The sequence below is a fragment of the Dasypus novemcinctus genome, chromosome 2 (genome assembly GCF_030445035.2).
Source record: "Dasypus novemcinctus isolate mDasNov1 chromosome 2, mDasNov1.1.hap2, whole genome shotgun sequence".
Taxonomy (NCBI): Eukaryota; Metazoa; Chordata; class Mammalia; order Cingulata; family Dasypodidae; genus Dasypus; species Dasypus novemcinctus.
In genome coordinates, this window is record NC_080674.1 from 42,800,855 (window position 1) to 42,816,732 (window position 15,878).

The window sequence follows — 15,878 nt, forward strand, 5'->3', positions numbered from 1 at the left end:
CACTTATGATCTTTGCCAGAGCCCTCGCCCTGACTATTCTTATTTGGCAATGGTTGAGGGGAGAGTCAAAATTCCGCATTTTTTAAAAAAAGCCAAATGTGTGATACACAGCCATGTTTGTGATTCACTGGCTTAGAATGTTGGATGTGGAATCAGAAACATCCAAATAAAACTATATTCATAACAGCTAATACTATGGCTTACTCTATGTCAAAAAAACTGTTCTGATTGCTTTGTGCATTTTAAGTCTTAATCCTCACACTCGCCTGATGAGGTAAATGCTATAATTGTCTCCCTTTACAGGTGAGGACAGAGAGGCACAGAAATGTGACGGGCGGTACAGCTGGACTTTCCTAAGTGGCTGGGATTTGCATTCAGACAAATTGACTTTAGAGCTGGCTCTCAGCTATTACTCTTCCTTTCCTTTCACTTTTGTATCTAGAGTTAGTGTTCTGAGCCCATATTGTCATATCATTGATATGACAATAAAAAGATGAAAATGAGAATAAAAGAGAAAGGCTACTTCCTCAATGGCAGTGGGAGGCGCTCCAGGGACCCACTTTGCAGCAAAATGGGTGAAAATTATAAAGGAAAAACAATTTAAAGTCTGGAAATTTTCTAAGAGTATACAGAAAATGAAAAACCTTGGTTCAATAAAGTCTACTAAATCTCTGTAAGAACAACAAGAATCCGTGGCACTTGAGCGGCAATCTGCCCCCTCCCTCCACACTCCTAGCTTAGCTTGGAGGAAGCACCACACTCCAGGTTGCTGTGACTCAGAAGATGGCGCTTCCTCTCTCCTCAGCTGTGGTATCTTACCAGAGGGGCAGCCTCCAGTATTTCTTCTCACACCCCTCCTCACCCCCTGCTCTAAGTCGCAGAGGCTAACTTCCTGGCAAGTGCAACTGAGAGATCAAGGGGCTCATTTCTTTTACCCAGCCCACCCACCTCAGGTAAGATAGGCCAAGAAATGAACACGGTGCCTCAACAGCCCTTCCCTCTACTCCCTTGAAGGGCGGAGTTTCTACGCCAGAAGAGGCAGCTTTCTCTAACACTCTGCTCTGATTAAAGCTGGGGTGTTATTCCCAGAGGAGCAAGGCACTATCCCACCACCAGCTCCAGAGCAGTGACTCAGAAATTTTGCCCAAGGGGAGAGACAGTCCATAAAAACAACTTAACAACAATTTAAATTCAACTTCAACATTACTAAAGAATTAAAATGTAACTACATTTAGAGATCACATTTTTTAAAAGTTTTGTTTACTTTTAAATGATTTCACTTCGTTTTCTCTTTTATTCCTGGAGCACTCAAAAATTGACCACTTCCTTGAACCCAGTTTTTCTCTCTATTTTTTTTTTCCTCCTTCTTAGGTAATGGTCAGACAGACCAGTTCAATCTTCTCGTATTTAAAAGCCCCCCATCTTGAAGTCTCTTATATGCTTTGTAGTCAGTCTTTTTACCAGCATAACATCTCATTTGTGTTCAACTTTTAGTACTCACTTTTCATTATTCTGTTGGTTGGCCTGGCTTCGTTTAAGATTACATGAAGAGATGTGCCAAATGGCATGACCCATTATTAAGAGTCTAGAATGTTCCAAGTTTTGAGACTCACACCAAGTGTTTTCAGTATCACTTACTGTTTTATTTGTATGCTTGTCAAAAGCAATTACTCCTGATTCAGCAAAATTCAATGCTTTCTAACAAATGATCAAGAGGGTAAACAACTCATTTACATGGGGAGGTTTATATTTTCAGAACTGCCTCAAGGGAATCTTTCCAAGAGGCCAGAAAGGAATTCAGCAAAAAGGAAACAGCAGGAGGATCCTGTATTTCTGTGCAATTCAGCAGTACTTGTTGCCAATACCAACATCATAACATTTCAGAGCTCAATTTTCCATATTTTGAAACCTCATACAGAGATTCCATCAAGCAAGTCAATCTGCTATCAAATGTGATTTTGTTAGTTGCTGAGTTTTCTATTTCATGGCACCTGAGCTAAGCTGCAGAAGCTTCAGTCCTGAGAATACATCAGGAAGAATGAGAACTTGCATCAATGCAATGGTCCTCAAACTTTTGCTTGCCTCAGAATTACCTGGAGGGCCTGTTAAAATGCAGATTGCTGGGCTCAACCAGAGTTGCAGATTTGGTGCATCAGGAATGGGGCCTAAAAATTTGCATTACTCACAAGTTCCCAGGCGCTGCTGCTTCTGCTGGTCTCCCGACCTTTGAGAACCAATGCATTAACTCTTCAGGCCATGAGGGCCCAATTTAATAAATGGATGGTTTGCTCACTTAAAGGTATCAAACTAGTTCTCAACTATCAACGAACCCAAATATTAGCGACATGGTCTCTGAATCTTAAGGGGAGAAGGGGACGGTATAGTAGCTCTTGTTTATCTAAATAAATATTTGAATCCTGGTAAAAAAGGTCACATTAGTACAGAGGTGCAGATTATCTTTCACAGATGTGCTTTTTATTTCCATGTCAACAACTTCTTTATCTGACACTGGAGTTAACCAGGGGAATGGAGACTCTGGGATTCAATGCAGGTGTGTGCTTTAGGATTTCATGATTCTAACATTCCAAGAACGGTGGCCTCTAACCATGTACCAGCCCTTACTGGAATTGTCCATGGCTCACAGGGAGCAGCTCACACAGAGCGAATATTGACTTGAAGGGGATACTTCTCAATCACTTCATTAGGTATCTGATCAAACATACAGTTCTTAGGACTTTAAGAGAAAATCTAGTTTCTGATTTACAATTCAGCAAAATTACCAGAACCACACTTTGGATTGGTTATTTCACACTTCATTGTTTGACAATTGTGCCAGGTATTAATAACCCTAATTACTAGCTACAAGTGAAAGCTATTATTATCACAGCATAAAGAGGGACTATGCCAGGCAAACCAGGAACAAATGAGCATCGAAAATATTCACCAAATCCAATGCACCAGATGCTGTTGTTTTATATATACGTAAGTGGTTCCTCACCCCCCGCCCCGCCGTATTATATTGAACTGGGTAGAGCTTTTATTTTATCGATTTAAGTCAAATTGGTTTTCAGCTGAATCATACCCATTGGCACAGTTTTCCAGAAAGCTGAGATTTGCCTTATTAGAAGCCAAGGCAACTCTAATTTTTGCTTAAAATATCACTCAAGGTGGGAGGAGGTTGTACGAGCTTTCTTTCCATAGACACTTAGGTTACAGGAGGAATTCTAAGTCATTTGAACTGGGAATTTTAAGGAATGTAAAATTGGAGTGTATTATTAAATTGATAATGGTATTTTGCTTTTATAAGTATGTTTCATAGCATTTCAACAGCTTTTTGATCATTTGAACATTCCTGTAAAAGTGCAGTTCTCACTCCCATTTACAATTAAGATAAATGAAACTTAAAGAACTAATGTGATTTCCTTAGGCCTAAAACAGCCATTTTCTAACAGAGAAAAAAAGTTCATTCTTACTTTATAGGTAATAGTGTAATGAAAGGAATTGACTTTCTGGTCAAACATAGTTGGTTTGGATTCTACTTCTTATCCTTACTGGCTACAAAACACTGATGAAGTTACTTAATCTCTCTGAGCCTCAGTTTACTTAAAGGGGAGCCACTGCCTTCTTCCTACTTCACAAGGTTGGTGTAAAGATGCAAAGATTAGAACACCAAGTACATAATAAGTAATTGAAGAATATTATTGTTATTAGAGAATGTTGGGTGTTGAGAATCTAAACTGTAGTTTCTGTGAAGCAAAGAAATATGTCTCCTTTGTCCACTGTATCCCCAGAATCTAGCACAGTGCATGGCAAAGAAAAGGCATTAAATGAATATGTGTTGAATGAATGAATGTACTACAAATTGTAGCTACTTATCATTTAAATCACATGGCTTGACATGGGCATTCTTATTCAGGTTTAAAAGAAAGCACAATAGGTCATCCTGTTGTGGAATTTAAGAGAAGTTTAATTAATTGTGTATAGAGAGGCCAGGACTCAGGAATGATTTTGAGAAGGAAAAAATGGTTTATTGACGGCCGGCCGGACTCGGGAGCTTTCTGTTTGAATCCCGAGCCCCGAACAAGATTTTTAAACGTCTTTTATACAGAGAGGAAAGGCTAAATGGTCTCTTTGTTTTAGTTCTCAATAGGCTTTAATTAGCATATATTTCTTCCACATCTTAGGTAAGCTTTTAGCAAGGACTCCAGACATTTTAGATAAGCCTTGGTTTTTGCATTTTCCCTAAATACTTAAAGTTTATAGCCCTTGCTTTGTTAAACATTTTCTGGGACTGGAGCTTGCTGGTCCCTAAGAGCAGGACTGCAGCTTCTTACCGTTCCACACTCACAAGTCAAACAACTTAGTTATTTCTGAAGAGACACAAGTCAAACAGCTTAGTTATTTCTGAAGAGACAAAGAGCCTTCCACCCATAGCCCACATTATTCCCCCTTTTCTGCCAAAGATTAACTTGCTAAGCTTTGGCATAATTATTGTTGGAGCTATGAGGTGGATGGCTGTCTGTTGTCTTGACTGATTATTTATCAGTCTTTAGTACAGCATCCAGGACCGTTTTTAGAAGTTTAGAACTTTTCATTCTGGACAGCAGAATCTTGGGCAGGGGCCTCCTGCAGTTATTCTGCTGCCACTGGCACTCACGTGGATTTCCAGTCAGGTTCCAGATCCATCTATTACTTTTCTTTTACTCTTAAAGAGTTTACACCTTTAATTTAAAAGGGGTGCTGAAGGGAGACGATCTCTTTTCTGTAACTGCTTCCTGCTGGCCATGGGCTGTAGTCATTGCCTAATAAGGTGTAAAACTCTTAATTTATTCTAACTGGAGGAAGATGGATCTGGCATTCTGTACGAAGTTGGATGAAGTTTTCATATGGTTAATAAGATGTTCACTCTGAAAGAAACAAACTTAATTAAAAATTTGGAATACCCGTTTTTTTAAAAGAGGACACATTGGATTACAGAGGTAGACAAGGTTAGATGCCTATAAAGATGGCATTCCTTAAAAGCTGGTGGGAACAGCATATATATTCTTTTTTAAGTTATCCATCTTTAGAGAGAAATTGCAACAGACACTTAGCTTTGTCTGAAGACACATTCTAAGCTGTTCAATGATTGACACTCATTTGCTTTGTCAGATGCTCTTGGTGAACTGGCACTCCTTGGGCAACTGGCTTTACTCAGGATTAGAACACTAATTTGGAAATATTCTTAGTTTTCACCTGTGGGAGTGATCAGAACTACAGAATAAAGATTTTTACACCTTGGTTTTTATTGTACAATTTTTAGCAATTTTGACTTGTTCAATAGGTGACTCACTATCAGCAAGCAAGCCTTACTTTTGCTAACTGAGACTGGCTGAGACTGCCACTTTATTTTAATCCTACGGCCTGATTCTATTTGCTTGGAAATAAAATCAGGTAATGATAGAGATTGCTTGCCTTTTGTGATACTCTTAAAGAGAATGATGACAGTTTTTACTCAGAAGTGGATATGGAGGTAAAGAAATTTGGAGGGCAGGATGTTCAGCTATTGTAGAAAACTCAGAGAGACCCCTAATTTTAGGACAGGAAGCAGTGGCTCAGGGAAAGAGGATTAATTGATATGGAATAGACTCTGAAGATTTCTCCAGCCCCATCCCGTAAGGGCAAGGCATGTCCTTAGCTTGCGCACAAGTGCATACATACATTCATGCATAGAAGCACACAGAGCATTCTGAGCTGTACAAAGGGGGAGGAAAATGTCTCTGGAAGATGGGTTTTGGAATGTGCCTGGTACCACCCCATTAAGTGGTGGCCAAAGTTGATCAAGTATGGATTAAGTGTGTGGGCTTTGATATCAGAGAAGTCTGGATTTGAAATCCAGCTCTCCTACTTTCCAGCTCTTTAACCTTGGGTAAATTACCTTTCTGAGCCACAATGTCCTCATCCATGTAATGAGAATAATAAGAGAACCTAGATACCTAAAAGAATTGTGGATATTAAATGCATGTAATACATGTAAAATGTTGGGTATTAGAGATAATACATTAAAAAAATGTTTTATTTACAGTCTATCAGTATCTTGACTGGTATTGGCTGTTATCATTATTCTATTGGAAGTCAGAAAAGGTCCTGAACATGATACATTGGTCAGGAAGTCCTGGGTAGAGCTCAGACTATAGGGTCTTCAGTTGGGTGGATGAAGGAGAATTGATGGGTGCCAAAAGCAGCGATAAGTGAAGCAGATGTGGCTCAAGTTATTGGACTCCCATCTACCATATGGGAGGTCCAGGGTTCAATTCCTGGGGCCTCCTGGTGAAGGCAAGCTGGCCCGTCAGCAAGCTGGCCCGAGCAGAGAGCTGGCCCCTGCAAAATGCTGGCCTGCGTGGCAAGCTGGCCTAAGTGGAGTGCTGGCCTGCTCAGGAGAGCTGGCCTGCGCAGGCGTGCTGGCCCACATGGAGAGCTGGTGCAGCAAGAAGCAAGATGATGCAACAAAAAGAGACACAGAGGAGAGACAGTGAGAGACATGGCAGACCAGAGAGCTGAGGTGGTGCAAGAGATTATGTACCTCTCTCCCACTCTGGAAGGTCCCAGGATTGGTTCCTGTGCTAAAGAGAACACAGCAAATGGACACATGGACACAGAGATCAGACAGTGTGCACGGTGGGGGGGCAGAAATTAATAAAATAAATAAATAAATCTTTTTTTTAAAAAAAGCAATAATAAGAATAATAAGGATAACCCAAACACATTTTCATTTATTTAAAATTTTACTTGGGGATAAACAACTGTGAAGGTGGTGAATCTCAGTGGAAACTTTGCCATGGTTCTTCTACCTGACTGGCTGGTATTATCTAGATTTCACTGTTTTGCAAAATCAGGATTGATGTGAAATGTGTGTTTCCTTGCATACTTACACAATGACAACGTAAGAAAAATGCCATAATGTGTTCAGAAATAAACCTCCTCTTGTTTTTCTGCAGACTAAGTTTACCATCACTGATAATGTTGCAACTTATATTTTTTCACTCTTTTGTTTTGACCCTAGGCAATTTATGAAGTGGGCAGAGTTTATCAATTCTAATTCCTTTCCCTTCCTGGCATCTAGTGATCTGCTGGGACATTCTTTCCCTTGCCCAACCAGCAGGAAATAGCCACATCCACACAAAGGTGTTAGTGATGTGTATATTACTTCTCTCCAAGGATTCACAATTTGACAAAAAAACAAAATGTCTGGAGAGGCTAATCCTTATCTCAAAGTAAATAGTAAGCAAATAGCAATCTATTTAATGAGGAAATTTCAGGCTTTCTATTGCCTGGAAATGAGCATGGCCTAGGTAGGAATAAGATATGAGTACCAGGGGAAAAAAACTAGGATAGTTCCTTCTCATCTCTACTATATTCTCTCATCCCTATGTCTCCATCATCCCCTATTTTATCAGCTACTTTCAACCACTGGAGGGAAAAATCCACAGACACACTGAGCTTTGGATAGTGGTGTGAGCAAATACACTTAAGAAACACTGATTTATATCCTTGGTCAATGCAGTGAATTAAAAATTTTTTTAAAAGATTGGAGTAGGGCACAGACAGGATCATTTTATATATTCATTTTATGAATGTAATCAATTTCTGTGCAGAGTCTAAGAAATAATGGAACAAACTTAACTCCAAAACAAACAGTATGGATTAAGTTCTGAAACTAGTTGTTTTCTTGGTCATTTGCAGTGTTGGAATGTCTTTGGCCTAGCAGAGCTTCAATTCTCAGGCAGAATTTCAAGGGGATTAATGCACTATATAATAGAAGGCAGGGACCATGCTTGTTTCCTGGAAGGTTTACAGTACTAGACATAGTGCTGGACACATAGTAGGTGCTCATTAAAATTCGTTGAATAAGTGAATGAATGAATGCTTTCTACAAACCTTGGCTATGATGATGGCAGACAGTAATAGCCATAGAAATGTGTTGCTCGTATCAACTCTTACAGGGAGCATAATTGACTGTTGGCTCCAGGAACTGTCCCTCTGATCCATCACTGTTTTTGTGCTGAGGCCAAGCTTCTCTAGAGCTGTTCCTATCCAATGATTGAGCACAGAACACAGGGTGGAGGGAGGAAGGGTACAAACAGAGGCCTATTCCTGTGAGTCACAGGACTCTTTAACAGATTCGAGGACTTCCCATTGGCTTGGCCAAACATTTCTTGAATTGACCTGGAATCTGAGACTATCCTCCCCAGTCCTTTTCCTTCCCTCTTTCCTTCCACTGATGTCAGACCTACATCACCATCTTGAAGATTTCCTTGCCTTCTCCTTCTTCTTCCCTCAGTGAAACACTTACAAATCGATTTCTGCCTCGGCATCTACTTCTAGGCAGTCCAGAACTAATGCAGGGATAAATCACAGAGAGACATGGGGAGGTCTGCCTCATGAAGTAAACCTGTATTAGTCCAGCCCCACAAACTGCTCCTTAAAAATAAGTAAAGACATTTCTACCTGATCAGCAAAATCCTCTTTAATCTCGCTCAATTGTACTTAAGGACCACCTTTCTCCTTTGAAATAACCTCTCCCACAACTCCTATCACAATAGACATAAAATGGGAAAGCTGTTGATCTATAAGCAGATTGGGAAGCAATAAATAAACTTACAGCACTCCTGGAATTTCCAATTTAAATGAAAAACCATCCACCATGAGCTAAAAAAAAGTGGGGACAAAATTACTTATGTGGGTTAAGCTTATTGCCTAGTATCCCTACATGGAATCCAATATCATCTGAGGTGTGGGCATTTGAGCCAATGGTTATTTTTACAACTGGGTTTTACACCCACTTTGGGTGATTTGTGACAGGGTGACTCCTCACATGTCTAATATGCCATAAATAGAGAAAATCTTTTCGGAGTTCGAATATATAGTTCATTTTGACTTTTAATCATACATCTACTATACATATAAATACTATATGTTCCAAGAATTATTGCTTGTATATAGGACTTATAGTCCCAATGCTTATTTCCACATAGTGCTTTGTGCAGTGCTGAGTGCAAGGTGGGTATTCAACATGTTCTTGTGAATTAGTATAATAATAAACTGATTGCTAATAGATTTAAATGGACATTTTAGGGTTTGGGTCAAGACATCTTCGTCAGACTCAGTTGGTTAATAAAAAGCAATAACTGAAATGCAAAAGATGATATTCATTCTTGAACTCAAAAATGATTCTTTCCAGCAGGCAGGGGAAGGCCATTACCCAGAAGGCCTGCCTTTCTAGGTCCAAGTTGTTCCCAGTGATCCCTCAGCAGCCAGCAAGCACAGTCATGTACTGAATAACATTTACTGGAATTGGATGGGGAGGCCTCCTTTTGGAAGGCGCTAGGGTGATTCACAGGGACAATTTATAAAATTTTCACAGGGTTTCAAACTCTCCCCTGTTTAGAAAAATATTTGCATTTCTACATACAGCACAGAAGAGGGCAAAGCAGGGACATGGATGGTTCTGATTTCAGTTCTTTGTCTCTGGTGGTGATTTCAATGCAGACCCTGGGACTGCTCAGGTTTTTTTTTCCTTTTCTTTTTTTTTTTAATGTATCCCAAAAGAGCTAAAGGAAACACAACCTATCACCTGCTGTGAAGAATGATTAAGTGCTAGCTGTTTCCAAAGGTATTAACCATGTGACTCCTACACTTTGATGGTTAAAAAAAATCTACCTGAGTTTCTTTTCGTGTGTACGTGTGTGTGTGTGTTGGGCTTGGTCTGGTTGGCCCTGTGGCCTAGGTCTACACAGCTAGGCAGCCATGGACAACTTGCCTTTTTATTCTGCTTGAAGAGCTGCTGATAAAGCCACTTAATGGGCTCAGGTGCTGACAAGCTGCTCAGTGTCCACATCTGGGATTCCAGGCAATCTATCAAGTAACAGAGCTGCTTTCACTCCATACCCTGTAGCAAGGAAATGAAAGTAGTTCATTGTGCTGGCTTCCTTGCCCCTACCCCTCCAGTCCAAGCTCTTATTCAAACTATCTGATTAAATAACAGTTCTGGGGAGTGGACGTAGCAAGTGGTTGAGTGCCTGCTTCCCACGTATGAGGTCCTGGGTTCAATCCCCGGACCAAATTAAAGGATATTAATTTGATATGGGAGTGTTTTGAGCAAAATTACTTAAGGCTGTTACTATAAATTTGTTGAATTTGTTTTTTCTTTTACATTTAAAGTTTACAAATTGAAAGAACTTATTTTAACAAGTATATATGCCCACTTCCACCCCCAGCACGAACACATACACACAGACTACAAAAGCTTAGAATGTAAACTGGGTCTTTATTGTATTCACATGTAAAACCAGCCTCAAATTTTAGTGTACTTCAGAGTCATCAGATGGGGGTTGTTAAAAAGACAGTTTACTAGCTCCTATCCCCAAGGTCCTAAATCAGAATTTCTAGGAGTGGATGTCCATATCCTTGACACCAGTGTCTGAGAACAATCAATATACTAATTCTCCAACCTGGCCCCCAGTAAAATAAGACTTTTATCTACCGTTTAAAGTTCTTTCTCTTTAGTACCTCATCCCCACCACAAACTATTTCTGTGAATCCCTGAAGAATGTCTCATAGGCACAAATATCTTAGCTTTCTCTGGCTCCATGAAATTTTTCTTGCTTGTTTCAGCTGCTCTGGGCAGATGTTGTCAAGGCTTCTATAGTAAACTCATGTGAGAGCCTGTGTCTGTACCTGTACTGAGAGCCTTCCGTGCTATCTCTCAATGCTGTCAAAGCCACTGTTGTTGGTGCCTCTCTCTGTAGAACCTGCCACCTACCCATGCCCAGCTAAAGTCTTGCCATGGAGAGTTACCAATCTGCTGGTACCTGCTCTGGGCTTATGATGTATTTGCAGATCTATATTTCCTATCTATATTAGATAACTTATAAAATTCTTTCCTACTCTAAAATTCTGTGCTTCTGTGCTTCTTATAATTTCCTGTAGTTGTACCACAGTGGATTATAGAAATAACCCACTGCAGCTGTTTTGCCTCATCTGATTTCCCAATCTGTCTGTTGGCAGCCTGTTTGGGAGGTATTTGCCCCATGGGACAGAATTTAGCAGAATAATGTCTGGGGGTGTGTCTAGGCCAGTTACAGGAAGTCCAAAGAGATGAATACACTAACCAGAGATGGGAGGGTGGAGCCCAGTAAGGAGCCCAAATGGTAAATGGGATAATGGTGAACACAGGTTGAATATATATCTAGTGGCAGATATACACAGATATAAAGTCGAACAGTAGAGCCCGTGTAAGAACCAAACAGATGTTAAGTATCATAAACAAAAACAGAGGGTAGGGGTTGCAAGAGGGTACCAGGGAAAGAAAGGCAAACTCAGAGTTGGCTGGCAATGACTTCTAATTCAACCTTCTCCATAAGACATCACCTGCTGGTTGCTACGTCTCCCTATAGGATTTCAGCTTGTGTTGAAAGCCCACTCAGGCCTCGGACTTGTCTGGCCAAAGCATTCAGTATAATGGACAATTTGGTCCGACCAGAGGGTATTGTCTAATATCAGGCTTGCTCTCTTTCCAGTATGTAGTGAGGAGGCAACTGAGAAGGCTTGGTCAAGTTGCTGCCATCTTCTCCTCACTTAGACATGTTTATGTAGTCTCTATGACTGCTCTTCTGCCCTAGGGTTTGGATTTTTATCTCCATTCTTTGGAGCTTTACCAGTTGACTTGACTGAAGTTTCTTGCCTAGTTTTTACCAACCTATTTTTCTGAGATCTAGAAGTTCTTACTTGCATTCCTAGTTATAAATAGAAGCTGAGCTTTAAACCAGATGGAACTCTTGAAATCACTATACTGATTGCTCCTCACTTGCCTTCAAAAATCACCTGAGCCTAGAATCCTACCACCATGCACCACCTACCAGGTCAAACCCCTTGTATAGCAATGCTGTCTGGAAACTCAGACTCAGCGCTTTGACCTGCTTCCTCTTCACACCCCTAACCCCCCTCCCCCGAATTCTTTTTTGTGAGGTACTGGGGCTGGGGATAGAATCCAGGACCTCATATGTAGGAAGACAGCACTCAACCACTGAGTCACATGGGCTCCTCTGAATTGTTTTTTTTTTTTTTTGTTTTAGGGAGGCACCAGGAACCCAATCCAGGACCTCCCATGTGGGAAGCAGGTACTCAACTGCTTGAGCCACATCCACTCCCTCTCCCCACTTTTTTGGGGGGCCATTCACATGGACACGTTTGCTCTCTCCACCTTCCTCTCTTTACCGATTCCTTTTCTCCTTATTCACATACTACTACTCCAGACAGGTCTGTGCAGGCAAGGCCTTGAAGAGCCTCATAGCTGAGTTCCCTAAGCAATAACACTGTGGTCACATGCTGTGTGAACTATTAATTTAATTCATGAATCACACACTTAAAGCAATTCTTTTGTACTTTAGAGCTCCCAAAATACTACCAAGAAGTCCTGTGTAGACTACAGGTAATCTATAGGTAATGTGACTTTGAGCATGAGTAATCTATAGGTAATATGACTTCCACCATGGGAAATTATCAGAAAGTTACTAGCTATCTGTATAGATGCAATACCTACATCACTTTCATGTTGAATTCACTGGAATAATTTTAAGGAAGTTCTTATGAATCATTCTTTTGGCAAACCATCAGTTTGGAGCATTAGCTCTGTATCAACTACTGTGCTAGGTTTGGGGATGCAGAAATGAATGAGAGATGGTTTCTGATGTGGAGGTCATCACCCCCACCCCTAAGCCCTTTTCATAGTGGTATTATTCAAAAGACAAATAATTCAAACAGATGAAAGAAGTTACTGAACTTGCTTCCACTATCCTGTCAAGTTCAATGAGTGGGAAGAGATTGATTTCTTATATCTGGGGATGGAATTAGTACCAGAGGTGAAGGGTTTGGATCATGACTTATGATCAAGCACCAAGATCATTTCATTCTCTGGAGATGATTTGTTATTAGAGACTAATTAGTTCTCTTGGAGTGAACTCTTTCTCCTTCTGACATAATTGTGAATCCTTTCCAGAGGCCCTGTAAGACTAACACATCAGTGCCAATGCCTGTGGTTGGTTGACATATGAAAGAATATCTCCAAGAAAAATAAGAGGAGTCCAGAGAAAAAGTAGGGTGGGAGTGGGGTGGCAGGGATGTGAAGGTTGGAGGCTGGGGGGTGAGAAGCTGTTAGCTTTTCATAAAAAACAAGCAGTGGTAGATTCTGCCAAAGCAGCTGCCCTGGATTTTCTCCTGTTTACGGTAAAATGGCAATAAAGGAAAAGTGTAGATTGGATATTGCCCAAGGAACAAGTTTTCTCAGAACTATAGTTCATAAAAACAAATTGACCTTAGGGCAAGTTAAGAAACAAGGAAAAGAAAAAGTTCTTATATGGGACACAAGAGAATTTTCTGTCGGATCAGGCTATATGGCTAGATCCACCACAGCTGTCCTGATGGAATGCTCCTTGCCTTTGATCCTGAAGGATTGGGGTGGCCATGGCTACAAGGCTCCCACATGGCACTCCGGAGTCTTTCCTGGTAGCAAATCACTGAGACATCAACATGATCTCAGGAAAGCCGTGTTAAGCAGACCAGAGATAAGACTGAGACCAATGTGGCCAACACAGCTATGCAAGAGCAAAGTAGATCTGGGAAGTTAGTCTTGCAGATTTCCCATGTTCTCAGTACCTCTGGGTATTTGTATTCTACTTTTAATCCAAACTTTACAGCTGAGTGGGCCCTCCTCAGTTGTCCATGGCTGCCTAGAACTGAAACTGGAGCAGTGTAGACCTAGGACATAGAGCAAACCAGACCAAGCCAAACTCACAAAAGAAACCCACATAGATTATTTTTCAACCATCAAAGTATAGGGGTCACAAGGTCAATGCCTTTGCAAACAGCTCGCACTTAATCATTCTTCAGAGCAGATGATGAACTGAGCTTTCTTTACCTCTTTTAGGCTACATTTAAAACAAAAAACAGAACAAAACAAAACAAAAAACAAAACAAAACAAAACAAAAAACACTTGAGCATTCTATTCAGGCAGGGCACAGATAGATGGGTGGTTGTACAATAAACTAAAGGATGTCTAGGTTAGTGTGGTAGGTGAGTATACTGAGCTCAAAGTCAAAAGACCCAAGGACTAGCCTCAATTGCGTTGAGAAGGTTATAAATCCATTTATCCTAAAGCTTAATTCTACATTAGCAAAGCCAAAGGATTAAGTTAGATCAGTTCTTCTCAAAATACAAGACACTATTTTTATAGACCCAGAATTTATCCCATGGTGAGAAATTATCTCCTTTTGAATTCTCTGTCTTGTCACAAAGGAATGGGGACAAAGAACAGGTCTCAGGCTCAGAATATTTTCTTACTGCAACAGCTAGGACTCAGCAATTTTTTTTTTCATTCTTATTTATTTTAAGGCAAATCATCCAAGATTCTTCCCATTTATGCTAATAAGATGTCCTTTTAAGATAAATAAATTTTAGTGAAACAAATGGTTTGATCTAAAGCAATATGTCAAGAAAACAATAGACTGTGGCATGCAAGTATGATAAAAATTGTGAGTGTGGTACAGGAATATTTGAAGTTTAGGAAACACCAAACTAGTAAACTCAGATCTTTTCAGCCCTGTGCTTCTTTGATTTTGTAATGTTTCCAAGGAAATGGTGTGGCCAATAGAAGAAAATAAATGTACCAAGATGATTTACTGACAATGCACTATGGAAAAATGATCTATTAAGAAATAATCTGTGATACAGCTAAATAAAGATAATAGAGATAAATATGGATAATGGGGAGATGTAGACATATTGATAATATGTATGATATTGATAATTATCTGTGATATAGAAAGAATGTTTCCTTCTTCCTACCAAGTGGAGAGACAAAATTTTGGATTCTTGAATCTGGATTTCTCTTAACCTCAGGAAAAAGTTATTTTTTCTTTATTTTCTTGAGTCTTAGCCTGCAGAAGTGTTTGAAGCACCTTATCTAAAATGGATAGGACTCTTGAGGGATTCAAGGACAGTGGAGTCACCTTAGGAAGGTGGTTGGATATTTGGGGCTAGAGAAAGGGGTATGTGGGGGGAAGGTACATTCCTTCTTCTCCCAAATGTGCTCAGGTGGGTGTCCTAGGCATTAAGAGCAGAGTTCCTGATGTTTCCAATGGATTTTCCACCCTCCAAGGGACCCAGCTGGCCTAAGGCCATCATCTGGACCAGTGACCATTGTGTGGCACCCAGAGAGGAGGATCACATATGACCAGCACCAGGTCACTGGAAGAAGGAGACATGGAAGGATAACTGGCAATGGAAAGCTTTCTTCCCAGACATCTGTGAACCTCAGACCTCAAAAACAACCTATATGGGAATTCTCTCTAAGCTTGCTGAAAATAAACCTTTTTTAAAGAAAAAATCTGGAGGCATTTGTGCCTTAATGTGTGGAGAAATGCATTAATTTTACAGAGAGAGGTGAAATGGTGGACTCTAGAAAGACAGAGAGTCTCTTTTTACACCCTCTTTCCATTCTTTATTTTCTCTCTCTTTCTCTCCTTTTATCAATCACACATTGATGCATATAGATTAAATGTAATTTTATATAATACATGCAGTATATTATAATAATATAATATATGCAATTTTTACACACATAAAAGCCATAAAAATAATTATACCTGAAAACCACAATATTTTAGAAATGAAATAGACAATTCCATATCCATTATTTAGAAATGGCTTGGCCACAGAACGCTGATGAAATGCCGAGTTTCTATGCTGTGAGTGTTACCATCATCATCTTATTAACACAAATTTAACGGAACACGATCTGGGACTGTGTTCTCATGGGTTATGGCATTTCTGTGTTGATCTC

The 15,878-nt window shown here is 40.1% G+C and overlaps 1 long non-coding RNA gene across 3 annotated transcripts in view; it reads left to right on the forward strand.

Moving 5' to 3' along the window:
• LOC101446729 (uncharacterized) overlaps positions 1-15,400 on the forward strand; it is a 44,372-nt gene extending 28,972 nt beyond the window's left edge. For all 3 annotated transcript variants that reach the window (XR_001117861.4, XR_009188246.2, XR_011645637.1), the window contains one exon: positions 15,195-15,400. This is a non-coding gene — a long non-coding RNA (uncharacterized lncRNA). The remainder of the gene's footprint in view (positions 1-15,194) is intronic.
• Positions 15,401-15,878: the final 478 nt, after the last annotated feature.